Here is a 17,139-nt window from a genome sequence, read left to right on the forward strand (position 1 = left end):
TTGCTAAATTCATTACAGAGATAATTACATAGCAAATTAACAAGCATTCACCTGTGTATTACCCACTGAGGATTCTGTAGTTGATCCAAAATTAACATTTTTGTTCCTTCATCTAACAGGTGTCAAGGATCCTTCCCTAATTATCATGGTTCTGAGAAGTCTTTCTAATATATATTGTATCTATCTATCTATACGTTATCATATACACTATAATCCAGGAAATTTTATACTTCTTCATTCAGGTTGTATATATACATAGGTTTTTTTCTTTTGTTTTGTTTTGTTTTATAATCATAGTACCTAAATGAGGGAAGGGAAGATATGATTTACAGAGTATCCCCTTCTCAATTATCTTTGCTGTTTTTATCTTCTATTAGAAATGATAATCAAGAATCAACAACAGAGGACACTCTCTTTGCCAAAATCACAGATAGGTACTTCCTATATAAACTCTATAGTCACCCCACTGATCAGTGATTATAATACAGAAAAATCAGTGAGGTATGTAATCATAATTAGTTATTACCCATAAACCATTCATATTTTAATTTAGTATCCATTTTGTTCATTTTGAGATATCTACAAAGCACTTTCACTCCCCACCTCCTCGACCCCAGTGCTGAACAATAGGGAAATTTAACCTGGAATGAACAGATTGGTACAAAAAGAGCTAAAAGGTAGATATATTTGATCTGAGAATGCTTTCCTCAAAGCATATTCAATTTCCTTAGAGTGAATATATTTTATCAAATCTCTAACATCTGGCAGAAACATGTATCAAAAGTTCTGTTCTTCCAAAGACTGGCAGTTGAAATTATGGCTTGTAATCACTGTGAAAATGTCTGTTTCCTATATTCAAAGTCAGGTCATCTCCTCTTCCACATTTGACAGTCAGAAAACATGCTACTCTGGTGACTTTTAAAATAACGTGATGCTCCTTTCATATAATTTTCCTCCTGTAATATGCCTTTATCTCTTGTGAGATGAAATTGTGATATCAGATAATAATGAAAGAAAGTAATATTTTAAAAACTGTATACGGGAGGGACAGTGAGCAATTCTTAAATGCCTTTTTTTCCCTATTCCACTTAGAATAGCAAAATAAAAGGCAATTAAATGGTATTTTTACGGGATCTTCTTGTTTTGCAAACAAGAAAACCTTCTTGTATGCATCAGAATCATCTGCAAAGCATCTGAAATATGTCCCTAGACTCTTTTGACCTACTAATTCAGATTCTCCAAGGCTTGGATAAGGTCTGGGTATTTAAGTTTTTAAAAGCCCAACTAGGTGATGTGGATGCTGACATCTTTTTTTTTTAAGTATATGAATATTTATTTATTTATTAATTATTTTTTTTAGGTATAAAATAAGCTACAAGTATATACTGTACAACAACGGGAATATAGCCAATATTTTATAATAACTATAAAGGAGTACACCTTTAAAAATTGTGAATCAATCACCTGTAACATATAACATCATACAACAACTATACTTCAATAAAAACAAAAAACAAACAAAAAATAACAGCAATGAAGAGGATGGCTCTACTTCGGCATCGGAAATAGAAAACTATAGTTATTTTAAAAACAATCTCTACACATTGATGAGAAGATATGCCCAGGATATATTGTTTGAAAAATTATAAAACAAAATGTGTGGTTAAGATCCCTTAAAATATTTATTTACATATTCTTATTATTAATATTTATATTATTATTGCATGGGAAAAATTCTGCCCAAAACCATGCCAAACAACAGTTATCTCTGGAGACAGAATTACTGGGGATACTCGTTTCCAGGATTACATTTTTCTGTAATGTTTTACTTTTATATAATATGTATACCAATATTTTTGTAATCAGAAAAAACAATAAAGACATACTATTAAATGCCTATGCTTGGATGCTGACATCTGATTAAAAGCCATTAGATTAAAGTAACCGAGAGAGGAAGCAAATAAGATTACCAAACACTTTCCATCTTGAAGCATCCCAGTCACTGTGAAGTCTGTAATCTGTGTCACATTCAAAAAAACAAAGCAAACCCAAACCAACAAAAACACTACATATCAAGTAGGCATAAATGTTAGCAAAACCTATACTATATGTTAGATTGATATGCAAATTTTCCAAATTGTTATATGAGAATATAATACAGATGGAGCACTTAGTATACCCAAGTGACACAGGAATTATAACCTCTGCCTAAAGGGTTTCGAATGTGTATGTTGTGTATATTGTTAATAAAATTCAACCTTGAGAATGTATATCTGTTCAGCTGTTTTGAAAGCAAATATGTGGGTGAAATAAGATATTTTTAATCTTATTAAGTTCCTAGGGATGAGGGTAAAATCAAAATATTTAAAATTTGAGACTAGATCAGCTATTCAAATATAAATATTATATATAGTTTATTTTAAAATTACATTAAATTATATTAACCTAAAGTAAAGATGTTAGTATTCCTTATTTAAAATTATTATTTTCAAAATGGTTATTTTATGACAAGGAAAGAGAACAAAAATTCCTCAGATATTCACCAAGAAAGGGGCCAAAGCAGTTCCTTGGGCAGACACAAAAAAGCAGGAATAAATATTCTGCCACAACTGTATATACCCTTCTAAACCTCAGTGCTCTCTCTCTCTCCCATTCTCAGCTAAACATGTTGAAAATTTTTTCTACTTTTGTGGTCTACAAGTCACAAATTTGAATCCATCTCTCCTATGCTCCCCTGTTACTCAGTGAAAATTTCTATCTATGGTCAAGAACTTCCTTTATTTGAAATTCAATAGCCACTTTTGCCCGTTTTTCACATTTCGAAAAGCGTTGATAAACTTCTGTGAGACTGTTATATCTATATTTTCCCTCTACCTTTCTCCGCTTGATTTAAAATTCTAATCATCCCTTAAAAGTTGACAATCCTAAAGATCTTGTCCTAGGCCTTTTCTTTTTTTTCCTACTTTATTTTTTTTTTCCAGTTTGCATGGTACTCCTAGGTTAGTGCTTCCATTTTCATGGTTTAAAGTGGTATATCTATGTTGAAGACTCCCAATAGGTTTCTCTTTCCTGTATCTCCGTGATGAGCTTCAGATCCACACATATCACTATCCACTGAACACCATTATTCCAAAAAACCATTCATCATCTATACCACCCTACCAGCCTCCCAAATAACCAACCAACAAAACAAAAAGATTTGTGTGTCCTATTCCATGAATGGCATCTTCCATGGAGTTGCCTGATTCAAACACCTGAGTGTCATTCTTGAATCTTCCCCATTCCCAATCTAATCAATCTGCAAGCACTACAGTTTTTACTTCCTAAAATCTGGATTTATTTCACCATTTTCCCATTCTTCCATCACCACCTAGTTTAGGGTACCATTATCTTTTTCCGAATTACTGCAAGAGCCCAATTATCTTTTTATATTCTATATTTCCCATTAACCTTACAGTTAGAAAAACTTTCTCATATGCAAATATAATGTTATTTCCATTGATATTAAAATCTTTTAGTCAAGAGAGAAGCATGATCAAATTTTCCCTCAGGAGAAAGAACTCCCCATAAACTCACCTCTTTTCAATTTAATCTTTCACCACACCTACCTCCTCTGCTTTTTCTGCCCACCCCCCTTCCCTCACTTACCTATGAAAGCACTCTGTGCTAAAGTTGGGCTGAACTCAGTTCAAACCCTTAAACACATGTTGTTCCTTCTCAACGCCAGGCCATTTCCCTTTGTATTCCTCTGGCCAGATTCCCCCTTCCTATCATTCTCTTCTAGTCAGGTGTAGGTTTAGAGGTTAGTTCTTCCAGACGCCCTCCCTGACCAATCCCAGTCATGGTATAGGATTGCTTTTTCTGTATTATCATACTCTCTGTTCTTACCCTATTATATTGCTTATCACACTGCTCGGTGGTTGCCTGTTTTCCTGTATTATTGTGTATTCCCCTTGAAAGCAGACACTATGGCTTTATTGTTCTCACCTGTGCCCAATTCTTAGGTTCCCCTCCCCCTTGTAGCACTCTTTTGCCTAATCACCTTGCCATAAGATCCACCATATCCACCAACATTTAATCCTTCCATTCCATTTTAACCACTTTCTTCTGATTCCTTCTTACTTTATAAATATACATACATCTCATTAAAAAGATACAAACAAACCAAAACAAAAAACACACAACCCAGTACCCCCTCTGTACCACCAACCTTTTAAGCTTCATGAAAATTTTGATTTCACTGGCTATCTCTAGTTTTCTTTTGTTTTACCTTACACTGAATATTTCTCTGACTGTAATTTCACTCCCACTTTTATTCCAAAACTAAAACAACGTGCAAAAAGTCGCAAATTACCACTGCCAAATGAAGTGAGCATTTATATTTTGTATTTTGGCTATCATCCCTAAAACTCTTTCTTAGACAGTACTAAACAGCTCCACTGACTTCCAGTATTCCTAGTCATACCCAAGAATAGAGAGCTTAGTAAACAAACAAACAAACAAACAACCTCTTGCTTTAAACCAGTACTTCTCAAATTTAAAAGTATCTGAAAATCACCTGGAGTCTTCTTGCAATGCAGCCAGGACTTCAACAGGTCTGGATTGGGGCTTGAGTCTTCACTTCTGTAACAAACTCCCATGCCAAAGCTGCTGGCAGCAAGTATCTACAATCACAGTGGAGTAACTACAGAGCTTTAAAAACTGCATTCGCTCGGCATCCCTGGAAACTGATTTAATTGGTCTGGGTGCGAGCTGATTCCTGGGAGTTTTCAATGCTCCCCAGGTGATTCTAATATGCCCAAAGCTCGCGAACCACGGTTCTAAGTCATGACAACCTCTTCCTCCATAAAGTCCTTCTTCTAATCATTGCAGAATAGAATATGTGAATTACGAGTGTAAACTAATATTCATTCAGCTCTTGCTTCTCAGAAAGCATAGGTGGATGGATCCACACCATCTGCACCACCTGGGAGGATTTGTATTTTTATCAAGATGCTCGGGTGGTTTCTGTGCACATTAAATTTGAGAAGCGCTGGATTGAGGCACTTTATTATTTCAAATAGGCATTTATTTATTTATTTATTTAGACACATTTTTAATGAGGTATAATTGACATATAACATTGTAGTTTTAGGGGTACAACATAATGGTTTGGTATATGTATATACTGTGAAATGATTACAACAGTAATTTCAGTTATCCATTATCACAGTTATAATTTTTTTCTTGTTATAACTTGTAAGATCTACTCTCTTAGCAACTTTCAAGTATGCAGTAGAGTATTAACTACAGTCACCATGTAGTCACATTATATCACCAGGACTTATTTCTCATATCTGGAAATATTTGGATAGGCATTTAAAATACCAAAAATTATTAAGCTAGAGGGCAATACCTTCAGGAGCCCAATAAGGAATTCTTTTACTAATTTCATCTAGCGTGTGCCTAAATATATGTTTGCAAATTATCCCTTTTCCTTGTCACACTGCACGCTGATTCCTATTGAAATAGTCTAGAGGCAGCATGGTGGAGCAGGGAGAGCAGAAACGTTCAAGTCAGACAGACAGGCATTTCAATTATTATTCTGCTCTGTTATTCTGAGAAAGTCATCCAACTCCTACACATTACTTTCCTAATTTTTTTTTTTTTTTTTTTTTTTGCGGTATGCGGGCCTCTCACTGTTGTGGCCTCGCCCGTTGCGGAGCACAGGCTCCAGACGCGCAGGCTCAGCGGCCATGGCTCACAGGCCCAGCCGCTCCGCGGCATGTGGGATCTTCCCGGACTGGGGTACGAACCCGTGTCCCCTGCATCGGCAAGCGGACCCTCACCACTGCGCCACCAGAGAAGCCCTACTTTTCTTAATTTTAAAGTGAATAGATATCTTGGGGATACCACTGTGAATTTAAATGAAAATTTTTGCAAAAATGCTTGACACTTCAAATCAAAGACCCATAGATCCATTCAGGTATTTATTTATCCAACAATTATTTATTAAGCACTTAATATTATAATTAAAGTAATAGAGAAATTAAAAAAAGAACTAAAGATTTTGTTTTCTTATAGAGCTCCCGTGTGTGTGTGTGTGTGTGTGTGTGTGTGTGTCTTTGTGTGTGCGTGTATAGAATAAAATAAGAAAATGTGATAGAGAAGGCTTACAAAAGTGTGAGTCTACTTTATAAAGGGAAATCAGTCAAGTTTTCTTTGAGGCCTGAATGATAGGCACAGAAATCACCCCTGTGTAAATCTGGGGAGAAGAGCTCTGGTAGAGACCAGAGCAACCACAAAGACTGAAGCATGAAAGGGCTTGGTGTGCCCCAGACACGCCAAGCAGACAGAGACCAGGCCTCTGAGGCTGACATCTAGCAACTGAAAGGAGAGCATGATAAGAATGAGGCTGGAGGGTTAGGAAAGACCTGCATCATTTGAGGTCTGCAAGAAAAGGGCAAGGAGTTTGCATTTTATCCTAATTGCAAAAGGGAGATCTGGGAATTTTCAACTAAGATATGATCTTGTTTTCATTATTAAGAAATTGTTCTGGCTGCTGTGAGGGGAACTGACTATAGTGAGGGGGGTTTAAATGAAAATACTAGGGCCAGTTATGATATTATATGCTTGTAGCAATACAAGTGAGAAATGATCATTTAGACCAAAAAAATCCTAACTTTCAATGTCTGTCATTCATTCTGTACTTGCTGCATGTACCTCCTCAAAGTGGCCAGTGCCTCCTTGTCTAGTAGGTCAGTGGGCAGTGTTAGTGACATTCCATGTCAGACTACTCATAGGGTCATCCAGGTTCCTACCCTATGGTCTAGTTATGAGAAACGACCATATAGACTTCAATACATTCATATACTAGTAACTACTGGGTGAGTTATAGCTGAGCTCCAAAGGTTTCCCTAAATATATAGCTCCATCTCTGTGACTCAGCAGGCAATGTCCCTGAATTATTAATTAACTTAATTCCCTACCAATTTGGAGAACTGTATAAGCAAACTATATTCAGTGTAATTGTTGACTGACTATAATTCAACTGTTTCTTTTCTCTGCTTCTAGTCTCCAAAAAAAGCTTTAGCTTTAAAAATGTTGTGTGTATCATTTATTCATTCAAAACTATTTCTTAATTTGCTTATATATCCAGGTACTAAACTAAATACTAGGGAAAATTCAGTAGCAAAGATAACATACATGGTTATCTTCATAGATAATATTGTTTACTAAGAGAATACATCCAAAGTACAGACAATCCCAACAGAGTGCCATAAGGGGTACTTTCCATGACATAAAGTTAGGAAAGCCTTACTATAGAAAGGAAGGCTCTGTGAACTAAATAATAAGCAGAAAAAAGGGAGAGGAGAGAGAAAGAAAACAATATCCAGAATTGAAAAGGATTATGGCATCATCAACATTTTCTAAATGTATGTATAAAAACCTTCCATGAGTCATGGCTGATACCTAATCTAAGCCTACCTTCATTGAAGCAGGAGGAGAGACAAAGATTAATTAATTCATATGTTAAATAATCAACAAATATTATTGAGTGCTTACCACATACTGGACACTAGTAACTGGAAACACAGAAGTGAGCAAGAGAAAAATTCCCCACAATCTTAACTTTCCTAGGGCTTGGGAGACAGTGGACAGGCAGTCAGTGGACAAAAAAGCCACTTTTTTCCCCCAGTTCATTGTTTAAAGTCAGAAGTGTAAAAATATAACAGATGTTTTTTGTTCTATCAACAAATCCCACCTGTGGGACGGCCTACAGTTTTTTGAACAGGTCTGTCAGAAAGTAAGTGATTCATAAAATCACTGACAGAGCTAAGCACATGAAACACATACGACAGGCTGTCAGGGCTTTTCAGTTCACCCACTGAGGAATGTCACAGGAATAAGCCTGCTTTATTTCTCCCTGGAGTCTTTCTACCAGCCCAAGTATCTTCTTATTCTTTTTTTCCCTTTGACTTGAATTAGTTCTTCCTTTTGCCATCTATCCCCACATCTTATTCCATTCCACTTCCACACCCATACTGGCAACCAGCCTCTTAGCCATTTGCTTGTCAAAGATTGACCCAGGATCCCTTTGAGGATTGGTAACGTATTTCTTTAAGTGAGCCAGAGGGGACCGTTCATCCTGGAGGATGCTCAGAAGTTTCACAGGGCCAATTTCATGTTTTCTCTTGAATAATTGAGTAAGTTTAACACCAAATAAAATGATAGGATGGTTTTTCCTTTAAATTCAGTAGTGTGCTATTTCAGAATCCCAGCTTCTATAATAAATGATTTTCCCACTAAGAAAAGAAACATATAACTGAGATTTAAAGACAATGTAAGGTAAGAGACTCTCCAGAAAGGCATTAAAAATTAACTAGGGGTTTAAAATCCAGAATGGAAATGCCAGAATAAATCTAAATTTTCTCAAATATAATGTAGGCGATACAAATAAATCTCACGCATAAAACCTTTAACATCCCCACCATCTTAGCCTGCAGATCCAACTATCCTCCAACATTTTCAACTCAACCACGCTGAGCTTACTCACCAGCCCTCCAGTTAGAAAATCATAGGTCTGCAGGTGTATTTACACTCAGAGGGAAAACGTATAGGTGTGAGAGCTGCAATCATTTTCTCCAAAGTTATAAACAACAAACAGTTCATGACTAGCAGGATGTCTATGCACATGTTTGGTTAATTGCATTATGCTGTTTTTTTTTTGTTTGTTTGTTTGTTTGTTTTTTGCGGTACGCGGGCCTCTCACTGTTGTGACCTGTCCCGTTGCGGAGCACAGGCTCCGGACGCGCAGGCTCAGCTGCCATGGCTCACAGGCCCAGCCGCTCCGCGGCATGTGGGATCTTCCCAGCCCGGGGCACGAACCCGTGTCCCCTGCATCGGCAGGCGGACTCTCAACCACTGCGCCACCAGGGAAGCCCCATTATGCTGTTTTGAGTAGAAATGGGGGAAAATATTCACAGGAAATGTGATGCTATTTTGCCACAGAGTTTTGTAATAAAAATACTGGGGTGGGGGGATGGGCTTCCCTGGTGGCGCAGTGGTTGAGAGTCCGCCTGCCGATGCAGGGCACGCGGGTTCGTGCCCCGATCCGGGAAGATCCCACATGCCGCGGAGCGGCTGTGCCCGTGAGCCATGGCCGCTGAGCCTGCGCGTCCGGAGCCTGTGCTCTGCAACGGGACAGGCCACAACAGTGAGAGGCCCGCGTACAGCAAAAAAAAAAAAAAAAAAAAAATACTAGGGCTGTTACATTGTGTATTCAATGTCATTTAGACTTTTCATTCCTATCATTCATTCACTTGTAAGCAATCTCAGGCACAAGGCATCCTGAGGAATTAGTTCCCTGCCTACAAGTTACTCACATACCACCGGAAGAGACAAACTCTCCAAACAGATACGGCCGGTACAATGCCATACATGTTATAAAATATGTGCTGATTGCTGCTGGAACACTGTGGAAGAAGCAATTTAATCGTGTCCTGGCTTACTTGTTTGTGCAAGTGCATAGGAAACCACATACATATGGTGGTTTAATGGGTAGCACACAAACTGTTTCTGATTTTCTCACAGTCACTCAGAGTTTAGGAAAAGAATGCAGATAGATTTATGTTTGTTAACAGGATATATCAGTATGAAGTTTTACAGAATTGAGGCAGGGGAATGTAATGTTTTACACAAAGGATAAGAGCTAGCACATTGCCTGAAGTCTGAAGTCATTCATCTTTATCTCCGGCACACGAGTAACATGATCAAGAGACTTTAAAGACAAGAGCTGCTAAAATAGTCAATTAGTAGTGAGCCCAGAGCTAGAGTGGCTAGTCAGAAGGATCTCTGGAAAAGGTTTAATGGTTGATGGAGCAGACAGAGAGAAGAAATAAAGTATACTTTTTAAAAAGTGGTTCTGGAGCTAATTCTGGAAATACTACTCCCACATTAAGCTTTCTTTCTATATGGTCTGGGTTGGGGTTTGAGATTCCTTTTTTTTAGAAATTTAGTAACATTTTCTAAATCAATAACCAGTTTTATTAATCAGATTTTTGTTTTGTTTTGTTTTGTTTGTTTGTTTGTTTTCCGTGGTGTGGCTTGCGGGATCTTAGCTCCCTGACCAGGGATTAAATCCGGGCCCCTGGCAGTGAAAGCGCCAGGCCCTAACGACTGGACTGCCAGGGAATTCTCGGGGTTTGAGTTTTTAAGAGGGAGTTCAAGTTTGGGGAACACAAAGAAATTGTCATCAAGTCAAAAGAAGCAATGTGTGAATGATGTTAATATACTAAATTGCCACAAAATGGAAAATAAAATATTTCAGTTGGTAAACTGAGGTCAACCCATGTTTATTATTTTGAAAAAATATATTAAAAAACAATACTAAGAGTAAAAAGACAATAAAAAAGAAAAACAAAAAAACTGAGGAAAAGAATTTTTAAGTTTTATGACAATGCATTTCTAAAATATATTAAAGTTCTAATCATTAACTTTGATATAAAAACAGTAAAGTGTACCACTTCTAAAATTGAATGCACTTCAGGAGGTCCTACTATACCCATTTAAGTCACCCCTTCAGACCTGGTAATCTCCCTTTTACCTCATCCTCTGTTCTACAAGAAGCACATTATATTGAACTGCATACCCTGATGAATTTTCAAATTTCATATGATGCATATTAATAAGTGGTATTGCATATAGGAATCCCTTAAATATATATCAGTGCATTTCATCTTTTAAGTTTCTTAGTTTTTAATTTTTATAAGGAAACAGTGTTCAATATTTCGAATGGAGAACACTTATTTTTTATGTACAAAAGTTAAAATTAGTTCTTTCTACCTGTCAACTTTTTGTATACCACAGCAGGACTGACTATATTAACATCTATAAAAAATTATAAAAATAGCTACTAGATAGATTTGAAAAGACTATGTGGTAGATTATAAAAATGGTTGCAAATTACTCCATTCCCTAAACCCAAACCTTCCCAATAAGATACTGCAGATTCTCCAGTTAAGAAGTGAAGTCTGTTCCCCCAAATTCCGAATCTGGGTTGCCATGTGACCTGGTCTGGCCAAGAAAACGTTAGCAAACTTGATAGAAGCACCCCTGGAACAGACTGTGCTTTGGGACTTGCTCTCTTTGCAAACCCCAAACCACCACTTGACGAGCTCCGGGAGTCTGATGGAGGATGAGAGATCCTTTGGCACACAGATAACCCATCTCAACTTAGTCATGTCCCCCAGCCAGCCATTAGCCAGTTAGAAGTTCTGGTGGTAAATATCAGATCCACTTCATTATGGTACTGGTAAAACACTTAGTAGGGCATTGCAGTGGAGATGTGTTTCTCCTGGTACTTCTGTATCCAGATATTCGTCTATTTAATTCTAATTATTAAGTCTATTTAATTCTGCGTCTCTAATCAGAATTTTTTTTAAGCTTCTGTCCCAAACTAGACTGATTGCTTCCTGGTATCAGAGCTCAGCTTTTGTTCCCTCACTAATTAAAAAATTAACCTGTAAACAAAAAGTTCTCTATGCTTGCTGCAGAATTCAACAGCTATTTCTATGATTCCTTTTCTATTTCCTTCTCTAATTATTACTGCAACATTAGTAATTGTTCTTACAGGGACTTCCTTCAAAAGCAAATGTGCTTGATGAAATGCTTTCTGCCCTAAGCATTGATGGCGAAAAAAAAAATATATATATATATATGTGTGTGTGTGTGTATATATATATATATATATATACATTGCAGGGTTTGGGGATGAATGCTTAAGGGGACCAAATGACTTTATTTTTTAAATTTTTTAAATAAATTTTATTTATTTATTTACTGGCTGCATTGGGTCTTCGTTGCTGCGTGTGGGCTTTCTCTAGTTGCAGTGAGGTGGGCTACTCTTCGTTGTGGTGCGCAGGCTTCTCGTTGCGGTGGTTTCTTTTGTTGCGGAGCACGGGCTCTAGGCACACCGGCTAAGTAGTCGTGGCTCACGGGTTCTAGAGCCCAGGCTCAGTAGTTGTAGCGCACGGGCTTAGTTGATCCGTGGCATGTGGGATCTTCCCGGACCAGGGCTCGGTCCCCTGTCCCCTGCATTGGCAGGCGGATTCTTAACCACTGTGTCATCAGGAAGCCCCCAAGTGACTTTAATCAGGCAATATTTTTAGGGTCAGGCCGAGCCAAGGAGACTGTCCCCAATACTAAAATCTCTTGCGTCTACTGTCATTTCATGTTTTCAGCAAACATCTTGCCAAAAGGTAACTTTCTCTTCCTGAGGTAGAATTCTGTTTCATTGCCACCATCCATCCACCCATGTATTTGTTTAAGAAAATAATATACAAGACACTTACTTAGTAGCAAGTACCTGTGTGAGGTGCTGCACATTCAAAGACTGATAAGAAAGAAATCCTGTCCTCAAGGAAAACTTACCCTCACTATTTCCACAAGAAAATGTGTTACACATGGAGAAAAATAAATATTAGCAAGGGGCCCTTTATTAAAAATGTACAGTTACTATATTTTAAAACTCCTAGTAGCTTTTGGTATGATGAACAAGGAAAAAACATATTATTCATACACTTCACACATATATATATCCTCCTCCAAAGGCTAAATGTCTTAAATGGCCACATCTGTATAATCCAGGATATAAATTAGATCCAGTGATTATTCCTATTTAAACCTTCTATTTCAGTCAGAAGGGTGCTAGTTAAGTGTGTTTGTGATTTAAAAGGTTAAAAGGTGGCCCTGCAAGCACTCAGAGTGTTTTTGCTTTAAGTACAGCTTACATCCATTATCCTACCCAGTCAGTCGCAGAGAAGGTGCTTATTGCCACATTGTCATTGGTTGCCCCTGCTTTGTCCTGGAATATTCTAGCCGAGATCAAATTCTTAATCACAGCATTGGTAGATACTGTGTTATGAGATATAACTCCTACGTAGAATACTACTTATCAGGTGTTTTTTAAAGAAGAAAAAGAATCATGTTAATTTGTTAATGTACATTCTTATCAGTTACCAACTCTGGAAAAAATAAAATCTAGTTCTTGCTTTTTTTTTTTTTTTAAACAGGCCAAATAAATTAACGTAATTCTTCAGTTCTTATAATAATTGTCACTGACTGCCAAATGTATCAGAGCAGTCTATAAGGAGATTACTTCATATTCAAAGGAAGCAATACAGAGGCAGTAAGGCTTAGAGAAATTGGAGCCACACAGAGGGAGGAGCAAAGCCTACCTATGCTTCTTACACGTTGTATCTTTAGGCTTTTGTTTCTTTTTTATTTGAAAAATGAGTGTAATAATATCAATTCTACAAGCTTGAGAAAATATTAAACAAGGTAACCATGTAAAAAACCCTTGAACGGTACAAGTAGCAAAGATTCAACAAATGCCATGTGCCTTCTCCTTTTTGGAACAAAATACTTAATTATAGTTAATTAGAATATCGTTACAATTTTAAGGAAATTAATTAGGCCATTAAGGACCAATGGAACTGTATATGTATGTAATTAGCTTAAGGTCAAACTAATTTATTCTTTTTTTCTTCATCTACGGGTTTGTTTTCCTCTTAAAAATGCTCCTGATTGTGAATCCATGTTTTTCTTCATATAATTAGCTGTTCTTCTTCACATAGCTATAATTCATATAAAGGTGCAATACTGTAAATTGTTTCGGCTTTGCTTTTGTGCTACTCTATGGATACACTGGCAACAGAATACAAAAACATGCTTTTTTATAGTGAAGTGTAAAAAGGAAAGTAAATATTTGAATCAATCCATATAACTTCCCCTTATTTCTATAGAAAGTGGGACATTTGGTTAGATTTATCCTTTTCAGAGTTCATCATAGACTAACTTTATGGAAAAAAATATTCAAGTCTACCCTTTCCATCCATCCAATCCACCCATCCAGAAATGAAATGGTACAATTTGTAAAACATAGATGTGATTAACACATTCTCTTTAATCCTTAAAAATACTGAAATTTTGGAGATAAAAGGTTTAAAAATCTACATTAATTTTTAGGAAGAAAGAAATAGGCTGCTATTTAAGATGACTTACTGAAAGATACAAATAACTTCTGATACAAGCATTCTATTCATCAATTTCTGCCCACTTTACTGCTTTAGTACACTTAAAACATAAATTATTACAATCCATCTTCTAATTTAGAATTCTTCCAACATCTTCTAAAACATGTTTATAGAAGGTATTTCAAAACAAACATCATTTCAGTCATCAGTTTATAATATCCATTTATGTTTATATTAGCTCAATTTCTACTTCAGTTTTCCTCCCTTGATGTCACTTTCCATTTCTGGGTCTCTAGTTTCTCAGACATAAAGTAATAGGATCAGGAATACCACCCCAGATTCTCTTCCACCTGTAATGTCCTGGAATTTTATACTTAATATTTTTGCTTAATTTGCATGTTTTATATCACCAAAAACCTTCAAAATCATCACTGAACCTACAATGAAGCACAGCATTTAAAAACAGATAGTCAAAAGTAATAATTTTAATAAATACACATTTGTTGCAGTAACAGCTTATATTTACATAAGACTTGGTTGATAATTAGATTCCTAGTATAAATTAATTTCTAATTTATGCATTACTTCAATATTATTTTCTTTATGCAAAGTAAGATTAAGTCCATTATCATCATCTCCTAAGTATAAAAGCTGAACTTAAGTTGTTATTTAATTTCTAAGTCATGTATTCAATGTTATTTTCTTCATACAAAGGAGAATTTCAGCCCATAAATCATATATTCTTAAGTAGAGAGTATAAACTCACTTTCATTTTACAAATTGGATTTTCTTTTTTTTTCAGACACAAGTGTATTTCAGTTGTAGATATATATTTCTCAATTTCAATGTTTGATTAAAGAGAATGTGAGCTGGAAACACAATGTGCTCAAGGAATTTTAGAACATTCAGTCCTTCATTTTAATTTATTTTGGAAATATGTTTATCTGGACTTATAATAGGATATTGGAACTCCTACATGGAGTTTGGAAATGGAAACCAATAGGCTTCTGTACATGTGTATATGTATTGTATACTGTAAAATTATTTATAATCTGGTTGGAAAAACTGTTCTCATACTTTCTTTTACTTTATTACTTGGATTTCTGACTGCTCATAAAAAACAGAGCTGTTTAATAACCATGAAAACTATACTACTGCAGATTTTATTAGATTCAAAGATATTGGTACTTCCCATTTTGAAAAAATTTTAATGAGCTTTATATACATATTTACATATATAAGTTATTTCAAAGAACAACATATGGGGTAAAATTTTAAATAGATCTTCATATTACAGTAAAATGAAATCAAGAAACTGTTGTCTAATAGTGAGTTATATGCTTAGTGAAATGCTGTTTGGAGTATTCAGAAGCAGTAGCGAACAAAAGGGAAAAGTGTGATAAATTGTTACAAATATTAAAAAAAATAAATCTCAATGATATCATAAAAAGCACAGTTTTATCTTTATAACAGATGGAAGAGATTGACTATAAAGCATTTGTAGTCTATACATGTGGAATTATAATATTAGTATGGATCTGCATGCACGTTTAAATTATGTTGTTTAAATACGATTGATTTTATTCCAAAGTTTTCATTTGAAAAAACAGATATGTTACCAAATGGCAAAGGCCCACATTTCTTTTCAGGTCTTTTCTCTTTTCTTAAATTATCTGCATTTTTTAGATGGTAAGGCCACTGTAACATGCAGGTATAATGAAACAACCTGTGTATTATATCAAAAATTATATGACTAAAACAATTAATTTTGCAATCTATCAATATTTAGTTATTCCAGAGTGCACCGGAGAGATGATTTTGTTTTTTCAATGAGTTTTCTTATGTAGGAATGTAGTCTAAGTACGTTGGGCAGTAGCTTGGGGATATATCATTTTTTCTAGTAGGAAACACTGGCTGACAGTGAGGGTAGAGAACACAAGTATGGGAATGGTTTTACTCTTCATGCACAAGAGGAAGAGGAAATAAAATATGCTTGAGCTCACAGTGGTGTGCTAGTTTTATAATTTTGTCCATCACAGGAAAAATTCTCTTACTGTTAAATCTTAATACTTTATTTATTTATTTTTTATTTTATTAATTTATTTTTTTTGTGGTACGTGGGCCTCTCACTGTTGTGGCCTCTCCCGTTGCGGAGCACAGGCTCCGGACGCGCAGGCTCAGCGGCCATGGCTCACGGGCCCAGCGGCTCCGCAGCATGTGGGATCCTCCCGGACCAGGGCACGAACCCGTGTCCCCTGCATCGGCAGGCGGACTCCCAACCACTGCACCACCAGGGAAGCCCAAATCTTAATACTTTAATATTTTCCTTTAATTCATTCAGTATTCTATACTTCAATATACAAAGGGAAACTGAGTTGGTCATTAAATCTCTGTAATTAAATACAAATTTTATAGAGCGTTCATTATTTATACTGCCTTGCAATCTCAAATAAATGTGAATTGTTATTATATTATTGTACTACTACAATTCACTACTAAACACAAAGATGTTTGTACATTAAAAAATATAATTCTACAGCACTGCAATCTAAATGTAGGATTATCAATTTATTATTTACTTGAAATCTAAAATTTCATTCTTTCAATAAATCCCCATCAACGTGAAAGGTATTAGTAAAATCCAATAGTTAAAATCCCTTGTGTGTGTTTGATAATTTAGCTAAGTCTTATTATGCAGATAAACTATAAATTATACACAGAAGAGTAAACAGCTGTGCATATGACCTATAGTAGGTTGGCAAAACTGAAGATATTCAAAGGCACAAATTAAAGGCCACTGAACCAAGTATATATCTACAGTATCCTGTGGTCTGTATATGGACTAGTACACACTATTAAATGTGTAAATGAAGAATAAAGATCATTCCTCTCTCACTAGGGAAGCCAAGCTCTTTTTTTTTTTTTTAATATTTAAGGATAGCAGCCATACTTCAATTATCTTGTAATTTATGTCTACAATAATAAGGACAAGGGCTTACAAAGCATTGACAAGCTAATTACTCAGATAACAAATTCAACAATTTTCCTTACTCATAGGATCATTAATGAATGGTCACAGAGTATTAGATATTATTATATTTTTCTTTTTTCTCAGAAGAAAAGT

The sequence above is a fragment of the Leucopleurus acutus genome (genome assembly GCF_964270905.1).
Source record: "Leucopleurus acutus genome assembly, chromosome: 5".
In the NCBI taxonomy this organism is placed as follows: domain Eukaryota; kingdom Metazoa; phylum Chordata; class Mammalia; order Artiodactyla; family Delphinidae; genus Leucopleurus; species Leucopleurus acutus.